Raw genomic sequence first — 19106 nt, forward strand, 5'->3', positions numbered from 1 at the left:
ACAGGGGCACGTGCAAAGGGTAGTGATAAATAACGTGTACTCAGACAGGTCTGGAATGGTGAACCCCAAGGTTTTGTCTTGGGACTAATTCTGTTTAATTTATTCATAAATGATATAGAGGAAGGGATACATAGCTCAATCTCAGTTTTTGCGGATGACACAAAAATAAGCAGGGCAATAACTTCCATCAGGATATAGAAATTTTACAGAAAGACCTGAACAAAATAATGAAGTGTGCAACTACATGGCAAATGAGGTTTAATGTGGAGAAATGTAAAATAATGCACTTAGGGGCTAAGAGCATAAACGCAAACTACTCACTACGGGGAGAACCTCTGTGGGAGACAAGGATGGAGAAAGATCTGGGGGTTCTAGTGGAAGACAGACTGAGCAATAGCATGGAATGTCAAGCTGCAGCTACCAAAGACGGCAGAATATTAGCATGCATAAAAAAGAGGAAACACTCCAGGGATAAAACTATAATCCTGCCACTTTATAAAACTCTGGTCCGGCCACATCTGGAGTATTCCGTCCAGTTCTGGTCACCGGTCCTCAGAAGGGATGTGCTAAAGCTGGAGGGATTCTAAAGAAGGGCAACTAAATTAATAAGGGAACTGGAGGACCTAAAGTACAAGGAGCGACTAAATTTATTCTCGCTGAATAAGAGATGCTTGAGATTGGACAGGATAGAGATTTACAAATACCTCAATGGTGATCCCAGCATAGGAAAAAAGCTATTCAGTCTCAGGGAGTGTAAGAGGACACGGGGCAACACAATGAGATTGGAGGAGAAGCAGTTTAACCTTAAGCTGCGCAGGGAGTTCTTCACTGTCAGGGTGGTAAGAATGTGGAACTCTCTTCCAAAATTGGGGGTGGCAGTGGGGAGTATGGATATTTTTAAAAGACTCTTGGATGTGCATCTTAACCACTTCCCTACCCAGCCATAGTCATATGACGTCCTGGGATGGGATCTCCCATCCTGGGTGGACGTCATATGACGTCCTGTGATTCCCGGCCGTCTAGGGGGCGGCGCGCGCTTGCTCGGTACCCGGTGCGTGTGCCCGGCGGCCGCGATGTCCGCCGGGCACACATGATTGCCCGTTAACCGGGCCGGACCGTAGATCTGTGTGTGTAAACACACAGATCCACAGCCTGTCAGGTGAGAGGAGACCGATCTGTGTTCCCAGAACGGAGGAACACTGATTGGTCTCCTCCCCTTGTACGTCCCCTCCCCCTACAGTTAGAAGCATTCCCTAGGAAACACATTAACCCCTCCCTGCCCCCTAGTGGTTAACCCGTTCACTGCCTGTCACATTTACACAGTAATCAATGCAATTTTATAGCATTGATCGCTGTATAAATGTGAATGGTCCCAAAAATGTGTCAAAAGTGTCCGATGTGTCCGCCATAATGTCGCAGTCATGAAAAAAAATCGCGTTCGCCGCTAAAAAAATAAATAATTTTTTTTTTTTTTAAATGCCATAAATCTATCCCGTATTTTGTAGACGCTATAACTTTTGTGCAAACCAATCAATATACGCTTATTGCGATTTTTTTTACCAAAAATATGTAGAAGAATACGTATCGGCCAAAACTGAGGAAAAAATTAGTTTTTTAAAAAAAAAATTGGGATAGTTATTATAGCAAAAAGTAAAAAAATATTGTGTTTTTTTCAAAATTGTCGCTCTTCTTTTGTTTATAGCGCAAAAAATAAAAACCACAGAGGCGATCAAATACCACCAAAAGAAAGCTCTATTTGTGGGGAAAAAAGGACGTCAATTTTTTTGGGTACAACGTTGCACGACCGCGCAATTCATTTAAAGTGCGACAGCGCTGAAAACTAAAAATTGGCCAGGGAAGGAAGGGGGTGAAAATGCCCTGTATTGAACCGGTTAAAGAACACAATATACAGAGATATGGGAGATGATTATCGACACTGACTACATCCAAAAACGCAACCCCACCGAAACTTAGAATGTATGAACAACCCACATAGGTAACCCAGGAAAAAACTGACCTGATTTCCCCATCCACACATTCAAGGTGGATAGGGGAATCCTCCCTGCTGAGCGATTGTATTCTGATGGCAGAGAGACCCGCCCCCCCCCCCCCCCCCGGTTAGAATACACTGATCAACGCTGCAGTCTATATCCCACAGCACTGATCGAGCGGAAATAACCCAACAGGGCAGTTGTACAAAAATTGATTGGTAGAGCGAATTCTTTACAAACGCAGTGCCCATACATGGATCGAAAATTCCTCTCTATTAAACCCAAAAGCAAGCATTTATTAAATTGCCGCTTACCAATTCTTAGATATGATGGCTGCATTTGTTTTATTTTTTTGGATTTCTTTTTTCTATTCGTGCTCTGCCTCCTATACTCATTCCTCTAGAGTTGTGTCTCACTAATACAAGAGGTGTGTTACTGGCCAGATCACCAGGTGAAAACAGAGGGGGAAAAAAACAAAGAAAAGAAAACTAATGCAGCCACCACATCTAATGATGATTAGTGATCTGCAATATATTACATGTTTGGTTTTGGATTTAAAGTGGAGTTCCACCCACTTTTACAACTCTTCAGCATCCCTCACTAAACTGTGCACTGTAAACAAATTGGATATTTTTTTTATTTTTTTTCTCAGCACCTACTGTATATCTGCTGTATTCATTTTTCACTTCCTCCTCCCTGGCCGCGGCCCATCGCATCATTTCCTGTTTGCAATGCCTTCTGGGAAGGGGCGGCAACTTCCTCTGAAACTGCCATTGCTATGGAAACCTGACCTGAAACCTATTACACTGCTTGTGCTGCACTGAGCATGTGCGAGATCTGTAAGGATGAGATCCAGGAAGAAATACAGTCTGGCTTCAAATGCCCACACTTAAGATGGCCATGGCCTGCTGTAAGTTTATAAAATAACAAACTACTGCTATAAACTAACAAAACAGACCTTAGTTTACAGACTAACTTTACTAGAATACATTAAGCTTGTGTATTATAGGGATATTTTTATTTAAAAAGTATAATTTCGGCCGGAACACCACTTTAATACCGCTTTAAAAGAAAAGTATGGACTTCTTTTTTTTCAGAATCATACTTACCTAGGTGGATACAGTATCGGTCTGAAACTGGTGGTAATTAAATCCATCTCTGAGCTGATGTTTGCTGGCAAGCCGTTGATCAGGGTGGGGCATGTCTGTTCTGGAAAGCTGTCATGAATGTGACAGTTCTCATACAAGCTACTGGGATCTGAGAACAGGTATATCTTGTTTCCATTGTATTGCAGGTCAGTGGGCTAACCTGAACCTAGTAGCTCTCCCCCATTTTGCGTTTGTGTGCCCCAGGTTAGCATTGTGTCCACAGTAGCATTTGCAGAAAAAAAGCAGAGTAGGACTGGCTAAAGAGGAATTACTTTGATGCAGTTGGGCAGCTTAAACATGTATTGCAATATGTGTGAACTAAATATCCCTATTTTTCTATTGCAAAGTTTGCTTGAAAGGGTATAACGGTGTGCAGAGGGTTCATCCAGTATTTTTAGTTCTCATACAGGGCTCTATGCCTGGCCAAATTCACAGCTGGTTGGGAGATGCCCCAGCCCAAGCTAAATGTAAACAAAGGGGCCAAGGAACACCTGTGATGTCATTACCCAAACACGGCAATGCCCATATTGGGGGAAATTACTTGAGTCACAGGGGATGCAGAGCTGATATGAAACTAGAATACCAGGGTTGGTTGTGCAGAGCTTTTGGGAACTGAGAGACTAGTTCCCCATTGGCTCCACTTTGCTTTTGATATATATACTGTACATAATGTTTTACAGCATTATTTTTTTCAGTGTCAATAGGAGCTCTTGCGCAGGCAAACAGACAATCCTACCACTGAAGTGAATGGATGCCACGCATGCATGCATTAGTACAACCTTGATTCTTGTGTACAGCCATGTGCTGCACAGAAATGTTGCGATTCATTTCACCTTGTGTCCAAAGAGTCAGAATTAGAGCAGAAAGAGAAATGGGCAACAAAAGCACACCACAAGGTTCACATTGGGGTTGATTTACTAAAGGCAAAGTGCAGTTTCTCCAGAGCTTAGTAAATGAGCAGAAGCTCTGCTGACTTCCATCAGCCAATCATGTGCAAGCAAAAATGCATTTTTTTTTTTTTTTTTTCCTTGCACATGATTGGGTATTTCTTTGCAAAAGTGAACCTTTACCTTATTTACTAAGCTCTGGAGCAACTGCACTTGCAAAGTGCACAGTCTATTTGTCTTTAGTAAATCAACCCCATTGTCTGTTAAACCTGCTCTTCAGCCGCAAGCCCCAATAGACTAAACCTGCCTTTTGAAAGCTAGTAGCTCTGCTCGATGCAACTTTACTAGTAGGCTTTACTTTCTGATTGTCATTAGTTAAAACCAGCTAGAGAAACACAAAAGATTAAAAGCCGTGACTGCATTTTCAATTATTTACATGGTCATGCCCTTGTTAGAGAGATACATAAAAGCATAGGAAGGCTAAACAGAAACAAAAAAAAGTAATATAGTACATATTTTTTTTCCTGATGTTTTTTTTTCCTGTAGTTATATAAGGTTGTAAGTATGTAAGATTGTATGCTTGATTATCTTCTGCCACTTTAATATTTGTATCACAAAAAAATGAATGTGTGCTAAACAATCTCTTCCAGTTTTTCATATCAAACCATGCAACAAATGATGAATAGGGCTCTGTACTGATTATAAATGGATATAATAATGTAAATATCCTTCCAAAATAAAAGCTTTGGTTTGAACCAGCCTCAATACAGAGTTTAAAGTATCCTCAACTTGTAAAAAACCCATTCAGTTTAAGGCTGCTTTACACTGAAAGCGGCGGCCATTAGCGGTGCTTTAACGCTGTTTAAGCAGCGCTTTTGCGCCACTTTTCGGCCACTAGCAGGGCGCTTTTAACCCCAAAGAAGGGGTTAAAACCTCCCGTGTTGCAGCGCTTCTGAAAGCGCTTTTCAGGCACTTCGGTAGTGCTGCCTATTCATTGCAAAGAGTAGGGGCGTATTGGGGGCGGTGTATACACCACTCCCAAACAGCCCCAAAGATGCTGCTTGCAGGACTTTTTATAATGTTCCGCAAGTGTACCTCCCGGGTGTGAAAGCACCTATTGCAATGAATGGGAGGCAGTTTTCAGGCGCTATTTATAGCGCTAAAACGCCTGAAAACTGCCTCAGTGTGAAAGGGATCTTAAACAGAAATGAAAGGCAAAACATTTTTGTATTGATATAAAAATACTAAATTATAAACGCTTTTTTCCCTTTTTTAAGTGATCACATTTCCTCTGTTCTCAACTGCATAAGAACTGGGGAGGAGAAACATCAATACACTGATCTTCCCAGTGAATGGCTGTGTCAGAACAAGTCTGATCATTGAAAGAGAGGACACCCAGCACAGCTAGAGAAATGACCACTGTGTGTTCTCTTACATAGCGTGGTCAGTTTTTAGGCTCGATTCACATCTATGCATGTTGCTTTTGAGCATGTAATAACAATAATAATAATAATAATACATTTAATTTATAGTGCCTTTTTCATCAAAAGATCTCAAAGTGCTACAGGTTAAAAACAACAGAAAAATTAGCAGTTTATACAATGAAACGAACATCTATGGGCAGCACCTTGGTGTAGTGGTTAGCACTTTCGCCTAGCAGTAGGAAGGGTCGCTGGTTCGAATGCCAACCATGACACTACCTGCCTGGAGTTTGCATGTTCTCCCTGTGCCTGCGCGGGTTTCCTCCTGGTACTCCGGTTTCCTCCCACACTCCAAAGACATGCTGGTAGGTTAACTGGATCCTGTCTAAATTGCCCCTAGTATGTATGAGAGTTAGGGACCTTAGACTGTAAGCTCCTTGAGGGTAGGGACTGATGTGAATGTACAATTTATATGTAAAGCGCTGCGTAAATTGACGGCGCTATATAAGTAACTGAAAATGAGACAAAAAGCTTTGCTAAAAAGAAATGCCTAAGACCTTTCTTAAAACAGTCAGTTGATTGAGGAGCCCACTGACTAGGGCATTCCACAGCCGTGACCACGTCCTGTTGTGACGAAACGGCGTAGGGAGGAGGAGCTACGTCCTGACGACACCGCGATACACAGACCCAGAGGACACGGGTTATCTTGGAGCCGGCCGGCTTTCTATATACACGCTTGTAATCTACCATGTCTCTGTAAGTGCAATTTTTACTTTTTATTTAATAAATCGCTGGATTTTATGCTATGTGGAGCTATTTATTTTTTACATGGTAATATTCACATAATTGCTGAGGCTGTTTGGAGTGAGTCCCTGGACCTGGACGTTGAGTACCTGCTTCAAAGATCCCTGGCTGGGGTTGCAGCCATCCGCCTCCTGGGTCTCCTATAATTAAGAGACCATTTCCATCTGGTAAGGGGCAGCAATTTTTCTTAGAGGTGGAGGTTTATCTACGCACTCTATTTCTCACCACAGCGAGATCCTGTTACATTACTTCACAGAGCACCTGGAGAACAGTTTTAATTTATGCATGTCAATTTAATACGGATGGACTTTATTCAATATTGTCCTTTTTGAACTACGGACTCTTTTCTGGTTTTATTTTCCTTATGTTGGTACATCATTTTTCTTTATCAATTACGATTTAGCTTTGCAGTCACAGTTAAGGTATATTATTGTATCTATTGACATTAGAGGAACTCACTGTTTATTGATTGTGCTATGCAATATTTGTTTTTTGCTACAGGCATAGCTATTATTATCTATGTCTTATCCATTTATTAGCATTTTATAGTTTTCCTTTCATGACACTTTCACTCAATGATCACCATCCAATTTTCATATTCACATTAGTCTTTTTTTAGGCATTCGCCTGTTGTCACTTTTAGCCTTTAGCGCGACTTTTTGAGATCTACAGCTGCACAAAAGGCCCTGTCTCCCATTGTTCTGGGTATATGAAGAAGGTTTGAGTGGAGCGGAGGGGACGTGTTGAAGTTCTTTGAGGTAGGTGGGGGGGGGGCATGTCCATGGATACATTGATGTGTAAGGAGGGAAACCTTGTACTCAATCCTGGTGGAGACAGGAAGCCAGTGGAGTGAGTGAAGAATGGGGGTAATGTGCTCATGTTTCCGCACTCTCATCAGGATCCTTGCTGCAGAGTTTTGGATGTACTGAAGCCTCTGCACACTCTTTCTAGGAATCCCAATGAGAAGTGCGTTACAGTAGTCCAGTCTGGAGGAGACAAAGGCATGAACCAACTTTTCGGCATCTGAGATGGAAAGAATGGGAAGGAATTTAGAGATGTTACGGAGCTGGTAGAAAGAGGTCTTGCATAGGTGATTTATATGGGCTTCAAAAGTGAGTTGGGAGTCCATTTTTACCAAGATTTGTGACTGTTGATGAGAGAGGGATGTTAGAACCAGAAAACGTGATGCTGGTTATGGATGATGATTTGGTCTTCAGACAGGTGGAGTCTGGAGAGTACTGATAAGGATGACTGTGAAGGTGGAGTTTCAGCTGTTGCATTTACATACAGCTGTGTGTCATCGGCATAGCAATGGAATGAAATTTTGTGACGACTGATAATTTGACCAAGGGGGGAGAGGTAGAGGATGAAGATTATGGGGCCGAGGACTGACCCCTGGGGGACACTGCAAGTAACTGTATGTGGATTTGATCTGAAGTGGTCCAGGGAGATGTATTCTGTCTTGTTTATGAGGTATGATTTGAACCAAGGGCTGTGTCATTAAGTCCAGTAGTGAGGTGGAGCCGGTTTAAAAGAATGCCATGGTCAAGTGTCAAATGTAGCAGAAAGGTCCAGGAGGAAGAGAAGGGAAGGAGAGCCAGCCTCGGATGATATGAGGAGGTTGTTTGTAACTCTGACAAGGGCAGTCTCTATGCTGTGAGCAAAGCGGAAACCTGACTGGAATTTTTAAAAGAGGTTATTATGTTTGAGGTGGTCCTGAAGGTAAGTGGCGATTGCTTTCTCAAGTACTTTTGATGTGAAGGGGAGATTGGAGATGGGCCTATAGTTGGATAGGACTTCCGGATCAAGAGTGGGTTTTTTTGAGCAATAGTCTGATAATGGCACTTTTTAAAACAGGGGGAACATGACCAGTTTGGAGGGAATGATTTAGAACAGCAGTGATCAAGGGACTTAGGACAGTGATATGAGTTTTTGCCAGGGAGGTTGGGAGAGGGTCCAGGGGACAGGTGGAGGGTTTCATCTTCCTGATGATGTTCTACACCTCTTCTGATGACACTGCAGGAAAACAGTTTAGGGGTTGGGAGACGATATATGTTGGGGGAACAATTTGGGTAGGAGGACCAGAAAGGGCAGAGCGAATATGTGCAATTTTTGATGTGAAAAAATCCATGAATTTATTGCACTACTCTTCTGTAAGGGCAGTAAGTGGAGGGGATTTTTGTTTAAGAAGGTGATTTAGAGTGGAGAAAAGCTGCTTGGAATTTCCTGGGCTATTTCTGATGGCATTGGAGTAAAACTGTGACCTTGCCTCTTTGAGGGACTGTGCATATTTTTGTTGTTGCTCATGGTAAATTTGTTTGTGGATAGTGAGGCCAGAAGCTTTGAAGCGCCGCTCAAGGACCCGCCCTGCTGACTTCATCTTACGAAGCTAATCTGTGAACCAGGGAGCTGAGCGGGTGAAGGTGATTGTTCTTGTTTTAACAGGGGCATGGAGGTCCAAGAGTTTGCTAAGTTGGCTGTTGAAAAGTGCGTGGAAAGATACTGAAAGTCTGCTGCCAAGAGTTCTGAGTTTATGTTTTTTAGGTTTCTGAAACAGATATTCCGCTTAGGCTTGTAGAGGCTGGATGGGGATGGTAAAACCATAGAAATGGCCTTGTGATCAGACACACCTAGGTCATACACCTGCAGGTTGGTGAGAGGAGCAGAGTTTGTAATGACCAGATCCAAGGTATGCCCCCTGGTGTGTGTGGGGACATCAACAAGCTGTTTTAAATTAAAACAGTCCAGTAGTTGAAGAAATTCAGCTGCAAAACAGCAGTGCTTGCCACGTTTTTGGACATGCTTTTTTACCACGATTTTACCACGATTTGTGGGTTTTTTTTTTACACTATATATAACTGGTTGCTAAGGAGGGGGCCGGGAAGCCAGCCACCGCGTCCTTAACAACAGATGAGTCATCAGCTTCAGCAGGCTTCCCCGCTGAATGTTAAAAAAAGAATTGCCGGCTAAAAAAAAAACATTGTGAAAAAAAACAGCGTGGGGTCCCCCCCAGGTCCATACCAGGCCCTTGGGTCTAGCATGGATTTGGAGGGGATTCCCCACGCCAAATTTTTTTTAAAAAATGGCATGGGGGTCCTCCCCAAAATCCATACCAGACCCTTATCAGAGCATGCAGCCTGGGCGGTTAGGAAAGGGAGGGGACAAGCGAGCGTCCCCCCCTCCTGAACCATACCAGGCTGCATGCCCTCAACATGGGGAGATGGGTGCTTTGGGGCAGGGCAACTTGCCCCCATGTTGAGTGCATGCAGCCTGGTATGGTTCGGGGGGGGTGCTCGCTCGTCCCCTCCCTTTCCCATGCGCAAACAGATCAGCAGGACGCAGTATCGGAGGAGGGTCGTTGACGGGAGCTCCAGCAGAGGAAAAAAACACCTGGTATGGTTCAGGAGGGGGGGGCGCTCACTCGTCCCCTCCCTTTCCTGACCTGCCGGGCTGCATGCTCGTATAAGGGTCTGGTATGGATTTTGGGGGGACCCCCATGCCATTTTTTTTATACATTTTGGCGTGGGGGGGTCCCCTCCAAATCCATACTAGACCCAAGGGCCTGGTATGGACCTGGGGGGGACCCCACGCTGTTTTTTTTTACAATTTTTTTTTTTTGCTGGCAATTCTTTTTTTACATTCAGCGGGGAAGTCCACTGACAGCTGATGACTCATCGGTTGTTAAGGACGCAGCGGCCGGCTTCCCAGCCCCTCCTTAGCAACCAGTTATATACAGTGAATGTACAGCTAAAAAAAAAAAAAAAAACGCAGTAAAAACTTGGTACTTGCGTTTTTGATGCGGGTCCATTGACGTCTATTACATGCAAAACGCTGCATTTTGCGGGAAAAAAAAGTTCCTGACTCTTTCCAAAAACGCAGAGGCACAATAATGCATCAAAAAACGCATTAGTGTAAATGGAGCTTTAAAGCATAAGTTCACCTTTTGTAACATGTTTACATGTTATACCCATATACAGGGTGTAACATGTTACAAACGGACTGGCCCCGCACCCTCCTGATTCCCCGATCTGACAGGTAGCGGGGATCTCCACACGCTAGTTGTCATAATTTAAAGAAAATGTGGCCAAGTGGGGCTCAGCCAGCCTGGCCGCGTTACTCATTCACAGTGCTCTGTAAATGGAAAACTACAAGGTCCGGCAGCCTATTGGCTTGTAGTTTTCAATGAACTACCACGCCACAGTGGAGCGCTGTGGTAGTTCATTCTTACTTCCTGTCAGATTGTATTTGCTTACCTGTACATGATGTACAAGGACACAGATACTGGCAGATCTGAAGGGGACCTGCATGGCATCAACGATCTGCTGATAGCTGGTGCAATGCTTTAGGCTGGGTGCGAATTGGATGAGGGTTTCCACGCATCCAATTTGCACAGCAGGAGACTGTGACCGGCTCTCTGTGGAGCCGGTTCACATATCTCCACAGGAGCACTGTGCGTCTTTTGGTCCGTTTCTAGTCCGAATTTAGCCAAAAATTTGGGCTGAAATCAGACCTGAAACAGTGAATGAGGGCGCACCGGACCCCTGCTGTGAGCCGCTGCGTGCTCATATGTGAACCCAGCCCGAGAGGCTCCAAAAACAAAAAATAATAAATGCACATTATTTTACCTGCAAAAACAATGTGCATTTATTACTTTTTGTTAAAAGGTGAACTTATTCTTTAGCCCTCGTTCACAATGGAGCGACTTGTCATGCGATTTGACTTAGCCTTCGTTCACATTGGAGCGACTTGTCATGCGATTTGACAGGTCAAATTGCATGAAAAGTTGCACCCTATTGTCGGCGAAGGGTATGTTCAAATCGATACAGTGCCGACTTTGCAGTGCCGCACGGATTTGAAAAAGTAGTTCCTGCACTACTTTTGGTGATTTCGGGTGCGACTTGCATAGACATATGTGCATGAAGCCGCACCCAAAATCGTGTAATTTCAGATGAAGTCACACGATTTCAAAGGCACATTCAATGTGAATGGGGGCTTAATAGGAGAGCAGAGGGATTAGAAGGAACACAAGGGTGAATTCACATAAAAGAGGCAATAAAAGAGAACGATACTTTCTCATACAAGTACATGGTACAGCAGGCACATATCAGGAATATTAAATGTTGACTTTTACATATTCCTCTAATTACTGTATATACTCAAGTATAGGTCGATCCGAGTATAAGTCGAGGCCCTAATTTACCACAAAAAACTGGGAAAAACTTATTGACCCGAGTATAAGACAAGGGTGAGAAATGCAGCAGCTACTGTAAGTGGAAAAAGAGGTTCAACAATGCCCATCTGCAGCTGTATACCTCCCTGTGTCCTGTGCAAGTGTCCCTGTGTATGTGTCACCTACCTGTGTCCTGTGCATGTGTCCCTGTGTATGTGTGCATGTGTCCCTGTGTATGTGTCACCTACCTGTGTCCTGTGCATGTGTCCCTGTGTATGTGTGCATGTGTCACCTACCTGTGTATGTGTCCCTGTGGCGATCTGCATCCTCCGTGTGCCGCTCTGCAACGATCAGCCTGTGATATTACCATTCGGCGGCCATTCTACTGTTCAAAAGCCGCGCCTCCTCCTCATCCGTGATAGGCAGAACACTCCATTTCCCAGCAGTCAGCGGTCAGCCTATCAAGGACATTCTCTCATCCTCATACCACGGACGAGGATGAGAGAATGTCCGTGATAGGCTGTACACTGACTGCTGGGAAATGGAGCTTTCTGCCTATCACAGACGAGGAGGAGTTTTGCTTTTGAACAGTAGAATGGCCGCCGAATGGTAATATCACATGCTGGCCGCCGTCTGTCTGCATGACACGCTGATCATGTAGACAGATGGCAGTGACTCGAGTATAAGTCGAGGGGGGGCACTTTCAGCCCAAAAAAAAGGGCTGAAAATCTCGACCTATACTCGAGTATATAATAATAATGACTGAAACTAGATTCCTAAACACATGCACCCTTACTGCCATGGTTCTTCCATAAATAAGTACACTAAACCCAGGTTCACACGAGCTGCGGGAATGAAGTTCAGCTGAACTCGTACAATTTCACTCCCGCATGTCAGTCCTGATTTCGGCCGCGATTTCAGAGACCTCTGTTCACTAATAATAAAAAAAATCAAAATGATACATTAACCTCTTCCGGACCAGCCGTCGCAGTTATACTGCGGCAGGTTGGCTCCCCTGCGCGAAACCACGTAGCTGTACATTGGCTTGCGGGGGCCGGATAGCAGGCACATAGCGGGGGTGCCAATGCTTGCGGCCGAAGGTCGCAATGGCCGCCGGCCACGAGCGATCGTGACCAGGAGACACAGAACAGGGATGAGTGTGTGTAAACACACACTTCCCTGTTCTGTTCTGACAGGAGTGACAGATCGTGTGTTCCTATTGGCTATGAACCACGATCTGTTACTTCCTGTAGTTAGTTCCTCCCCCTTCAGTTTGAATCACGTAGCAGGGAACACAGTTAACCCCTTCACTGCCAGTGACATTTTTACAGTATTAATATATTAATGCCAGAGGTTCCAAAAATGTGTCAAAATTGTCCGCCATAATGTCGCAGTCACGATAAAAATCGCAGATCGCCGCCATTGCTAGTAAAAGAAAAAATAATAATAATAATAATGCTATAAATCTATCCCCTATTTTGTAGACGCTATAACTTTTGCGCAAACCAATCAATATTTTATTGCGATTTTTTTTTACCAAAAATATGTAGAAGAATACATATCGGCCTAAAGTGAGAAAAAATTTGCTTTTTAAAAAAAAAAAAAAAATGGGGCTATTTATTATAGCAAAAAGTACAAAATATGGTGTTTTATTTACAAAATCCTCGCTCTTTTTTTTGTTTATAGCGCAAAAAATAAAAACCGCTGAGGCGATCAAATACCACCAAAAGAAAGCTCTATTTGTGGGAAAAAAAGGACGTCAATTTTGTTTGGGAGCCACGTCGCACGACCGCGCAATTGTCAGTTAAAGCGACGCAGTGCCGAATCGCAAAAAACGCTCTGGTCAGGAAAGGGGTAAATTCTTCGGGGGCTGAAGTGGTTAAAAACATATTATATATAAACATATATTTTACAATGATAAAAATAAACTGTTTGAATTTGAACACTTGACATGGCGTCTACTGAAAAAAAAACATGTAAAATGCAGTTCAACGCGCAGCCGTGCGTTTTCTGCATTTGTTGTGCCGTGAACAACCCCCAAATGCTCAAATCTACAGCACTAATGTAGCTAAGAAAGTGAAGTAATTAGGCAGAAAATGATAGTTTCTCTTATATACATGATCAGTCGTGTTTGTCTAGTAAATATGAGAGGTATTTGGAAAAGTGTGCGTTATCAGTGAAGTGAACAGGAAAGTTTCATTCAGTCATATCACAGGGTTCATTATATAGCAGTGTAGAGGCTAAGCAATCTCCTGAATGAATGAATAATTGCAGAGTCTCCTCTACACACCGCGCTATTCCCTCTAATGTCCCATGTGTGACTTACCGGCTCCTCTCTCAGCTCGCACAGCCACTGACTGAGCTCTCTTCTACACCCAACAGACAGCAACAGATGTGCAGCACAAGGTGCCGCTGTCTTCGGCCAATCAGCGGCGGAATCCCCAGAGGCGGACCTGGTTGGGAACAACAACACTGAGGCCTAGCTGCTCATACGTTCGGGGTGGAGCCGGGGGCTCGCCTCAGGAAAGTGACGGGCAGCGCGGGTCGGCGTGCTCATGAATGTTGTCTTCCTCTTTCTGTACATGAGGATTAGTCCTTTGATTGTCCTCCTGTATAGCACTGGCAGTCATATTGTGTGGAGCAGAGCTACCGACTGTTCCTCGTTTTGGATGGCCCTCATTTGTTATTTTACATTTGGCCAGATGTGATGACCTATATACATTTTACTGTTTAAAAAAAGAGTCTGGGTTCACACTATGGAGGTTTCCTACTTGTCATATGAATGGGCACCGCTGTACCTATGGGATATGCAAGGAAAAAGGCCCCCTGCACCATTTATAAGATTGCAGCCGCAGGGAATTGGCATAGTGCTATGTGTTTCCCAGCTCGGGGAAAACGCTTTGCTTTTCAACGCTAACAGAAGAGCAAATTTGCTGCAGGTGCGATTTTCCGTCGGCCCCACACCCGCATACATGTGAGCCTAGCCGTGCAATACATGTACACCAATGTTTCCAGGTGCATATGTACATTGGAAGTTTTTTACGCTGCTCTTAGGGGCGTCTGGCGTTTTTTTCTCTTCCTCTAACTGCCAGTTCACACTTGTTCGATGCAAATCCACTGCGGGTTCTCGCATCGCACCCCACTAGCACGGTAGTTCACACGGCCATATGCAAACTGCAGGGAGTGTCAATAAATTGTTAATGACACTCCCATTTCAGCTCGCATATCGCACTGCGCACTGTTAGTTCAGACATGAATTGGAACACATGGGTGTGAACAGCCATACGATCCGATTCTGGTGCGAACCAAAAAAGGGTTCTGTGCAAGTTTCGTCCAAATATGATGCAATTTCAGCCATACTATTTTTATAGCTAAAATCGCATTGCACAGACATCGCATGTGATGTGCGGTGCGAATCACATGTGATCTCGCATCACACAGCAGTGTGAACTGGCACTCAGGCAGCGGTCTCCATACTTTCTAAACCAAGGGCCAGTTTACTGTGCTTCAGACTTTGGGGGCCAGACTGTGGCCAGTGGGAGTAGAAATGTTCCTGGAGTCAGTGGGTGTAAACAATTCATCTTTGATATTAGAGGAATAATACCCTATCGTTGGGATCAGTGGGAAGTGTTTCATCATCTGTGTGAGTGGGAAGAGTAGTACCCCATTGTTGGTGTCAGTAGGAGGAATAGTATCCCATCATTGGTGTCAATGGAATGAATAGTGCCCCATCATTGATGTCAGTGGGAGAAAAAGTGCCCCATCATTGGTGTCCGTGAAAGGAATAATTCCCTATCATTGGTGTCAGTGGAAGAAATAGTGCCGCATCATTGGTATCAGTGGAAGGAATAGTGGCCTATTATTGGTGCAAGTGGGAGGTATAGTACCCCATTGTTGGTGTCAGTAGGAGGAATAGTGGCCCATCATTGGTGTCAGTGGAAGTAATAGTGCCCCATCATCGATGTCAGTGGGAGAAAAAATGTCCCATCATTGGTGTCAGTGGAAGGAATAGTGCTCCATCATTGGTGTCCGTGGGAGGAAAAGTACCCCATCATTGGTGTTAGTGGGAGGCATAGTGTCCTATTATTGGTGTCAGTGGGAGGAATAGTACCCCATTGTTGGTTTCAGTAAGAGGAATAATGTCCCATCACTGGTGTCAGTGGAAGGAATAGTGCTCCATCATTGGTGTCAGTGGGAGAAATAGTTGGCGTCAATGGAAGAAATAGTGCCCCATTGCTGATGTCAGTAGCAGGAATTATGCCACATTGTTGGTGTCAGTGGGAGGAAAAGTGTCCCATCATTGGTGTCAGTAGGCGGAAAGTGTACCGTCATTGGTGTCAGTGGGAGGAATAGTGTCCCATCATTGGGAGGAATAGTGCCCCATCATTGGTGTCAGTGGGAGGAACAGTGCCCCATCATTGGTGTCAGTGGGAGGAATAGTTGGCGGCAATGTAAGAAATAGTGCCCCATTGCTGATATCAGTAGCAGGAATTATGCACCATTGTTGGTGTTAGTGGGAGGAACAGTGCTCCAAGGGCCAGATAAAGGCAAGCAAAGGATCACATACGGCCTCCAGGCTGCAGTTTGGAGACCACTACTCTAATGCCCCGTACACACGGTCGGACTTTGTTCGGACATTCCGACAACAAAATCCTAGGATTTTTTCCGACAGATGTTGGCTCAAACTTGTTTTGCCTACACACGGTCGCACAAAGTTGTCGGAATTTCCGATCGCCAACAACGCGGTGACGTACACCACGTACGACGAGACTAGAAAAGGCCGGTTCAGAACCAAGCGCGGCACCCTTTGGGCTCCTTTTGCTAATCTCGTGTTAGTAAAAGTTTGGTGAGAGACGATTCGCGCTTTTTCAGACTCGTGGCTTTCAGATCGTTTTCTGCCGTTCAGTTTGTGCTTGTGGGTTTGTATCTGCTCTTCAGTGCGTGCAGTCAGTTCGTATCGGAGTTTTCTGTGCGATCTTGCCCGCTCGTTGCTGTTTTTCAGGTCGCTCTTCACAGGCCTTGCTGTTCTTCAGTGCGTTCTGTTACTTCGTTCTGAGCAGCCAACCGTTTTCTAGCCATGTTTCGTATGCGTACTCCTCGTAGAGTTCGTGCTGTGCGGGGGCTTGGTGTTGGGGTCCTGACCTTGACACAAGTCCAGTCCATAAACAGGGTGGGGAGGAGTTCATGGACCAAGAATTGGTTGCTTCAGCGTGACCAGTTCTCTCATATGCCTTTGCTCCGTGAGATCCGTGAGAATAATCCTGATGATTTCAGGAACTTTCTCAGGATGACGGACCCCGTGTTTCACCGTCTGTTGGCTTCGCTGACCCCCTATATCAGCAGGCAGGATACCTGCATGAGGCAAGCCATCACTCTGGAGCAGAGGTTGGTCGCTACCTTGCGGGATTTGGCCACAGGGAGAAGTCTGCAGGACTTAAAGTTCTCGACAGGCATCTCCCCCCAGGCTCTGGGTATCATCATCCCAGAGACCTGTTCTGCCATCATACAGGTCCTGCAGAAGGAGTATATGAAGGTAAGATTTGTATCCTTTTATATCACATTTTATTGTATTGAATGTTTGATAATATATTGTATTTCTTCCCTCATTCCCTAATTACCATGATTGTAATATGCTGTGAATGTCCCCTTTGTCCTCATTCATGCTGGATTGTTATGTAATTATTATGTTAGGTCCTTCATACATATTTGCCCTTCAATAACCTCTCCAGCATGGTGTCTCCTGCCCTATATTCACCTCATGTAGTCACTTAACAATGTATTTTATCAGCTCCATAGTAGTGCTTTATACCCAAACACCCCCTAAAATGTTTGGAAATGTGATTTTTGATTTCAATTCAGGCAGAGTGCCAGAGGGGTTTTTTTGTGGTGTCCCCCAATTTTTTTTAACCCTCCCTCCCCCAACTGCTAAGTCAGCTGATCCCAATTCTCTATCCTCAATCATCTATCTGCTGACTTTGCCAAACCCATACACACTATACCCATCTCTTTACTGGTCAGATGTATGGATGAATTCCCCAAAGCATGTAGTGCAAGGGCCTGCCTGTATACTTTCCAATGGTACTGTTTAAAGTTTTGTTATTCTATTATTATCTTGATAGGTAATAGCAGAATGTCCAAATGTCCTCAAATGTGTACAGTGTGTATTTATATCTTTGTATTATGACACTTCTTACCTGTCCAGTGGGCTGCCAATAGTGTAACTAAGGAGGGGCTGTTACAAGTAATACCCTGTATTTAGGCATTCATCTCTCAATGAAGTGAAAAGGGTTACCTGTCCAAGAGTTCCCCCCCCCCCCCCTATAATGTTAGAAATGGCCCATGAGAGGGGGGAGGGGGAATATGATAGGTGTACCTTATACTTTGGCCTTGTTAAATTCCCCTTAGTAAATGCTATCTGGAGGTTGCCCCATAATGTTTGTGTCTAATCTGCTTGCCATGTATCTTAGAAAAAATAGTAATGTTTATTGTTTTTTCCTCAACAGTTTCCTTCAACGCCACAGGAATGGCAGACTGTGGCCTCCCACTTTGCCCAGCGGTGGGACTTTCCTAACTGCAGAGGGGCAATTGATGGGAAACACGTCCACATCGTCCCACCACCCAACTCGGGGTCGTACTATTATAATTACAAAGGGTTTAATAGTATAGTGATGTTGGCGGTGGTGTCGGCTAATTACGAGTTCTTGTATGTGGACGTGGGGAAGAATGGTCGGATGTCCGATGGTGGAGTGATCGCCCAGACGGAGTTCTACAGGCGTCTCCAGAATGGCAGCTTGGACTTGCCACCTCCACAGGACAATGTTGAAGGTCTCCCATTTGTGTTAGTTGCTGATGAAACATTTGCGCTGGGGGACCACCTGATGCGGCCATTCCCGATGAGGACCCTCACCCCGGAACAGAGGGTTTTTAATTACCGGCTGGCCAGAGCCCGAAGAGTGGTGGAGAACACATTTGGAATCCTGGCCAGCCGGTTCCGATTATTTCTGACACCCATCCATATGGCGGAGTATAAACTGAACCATATAATACTTGCCTGCTGTGTTCTCCATAATTTTTTAAGAAAACATTCAGCCAACTATGCTGGCTCAGTTGGGCCTGAGGCCGGAATCCCTAATCCATCAACACTGACGGTGCTTGAAAAAGTCACGTGACTGTGATGTAACGCGTGGGAGGAGCCAAGGAAGCTCTGTGCAGATCAGCAGTTTCACACAGTGTACTGCACTGAATCTGCTCCTGTCTAAGGCGGCTGACTGCTATAGTAAAACCTGCATATGCCTTATCATTATAAGGCACACGTGAGTGGATTGAAGTTTGCCTGTGTACCTTGGTATCCTAACTATTGCACAATGATTGGTTTTTTTCTCTTATCTGCCTGTTTATGATTCCCACATTGGTTGTGAATAGAAGCAAAAAACACATTGGTACTATCAATGAGCACCTTAATTAAGCAAGTGTTTTTAAACAGCTTTGATAGTGATCAAAAGCTCTATACCAATCAGGATTCTACACCTGTATAATTGAACCTTCTGAATACATCCCTATATATTTATTTTTATGTGGATTTTTTATGTGAATTTTTTACACATTTGGTGTCACTAATTTTTAATAATTTTACACTATTTTGATTGCTGGATTTTATAGGAATTTTTACTCACCGCTGGATTTAT

At 44.3% G+C, this 19106-nt stretch overlaps 1 protein-coding gene across 2 annotated transcripts in view; it reads right to left on the reverse strand.

Moving 5' to 3' along the window:
• The window catches only part of LRRC20 (leucine rich repeat containing 20), a 626217-nt gene extending 612211 nt beyond the window's left edge, over positions 1-14006 (reverse strand). Inside the window, exon 1 of one of the 2 annotated variants that reach the window (XM_073596571.1) lies at positions 13748-13984. The gene's annotated coding sequence lies outside the window, so the exon portion shown is untranslated. Of the gene's footprint in view, positions 1-13747 lie in introns of both variants that reach the window. The other variant, XM_073596572.1, reaches the window with a different exon arrangement.
• Between the last annotated feature and the right edge of the window lie 5100 nt (positions 14007-19106).

This window comes from Aquarana catesbeiana, linkage group LG08 (genome assembly GCF_042186555.1).
Source record: "Aquarana catesbeiana isolate 2022-GZ linkage group LG08, ASM4218655v1, whole genome shotgun sequence".
NCBI classification, from domain to species: Eukaryota; Metazoa; Chordata; class Amphibia; order Anura; family Ranidae; genus Aquarana; species Aquarana catesbeiana.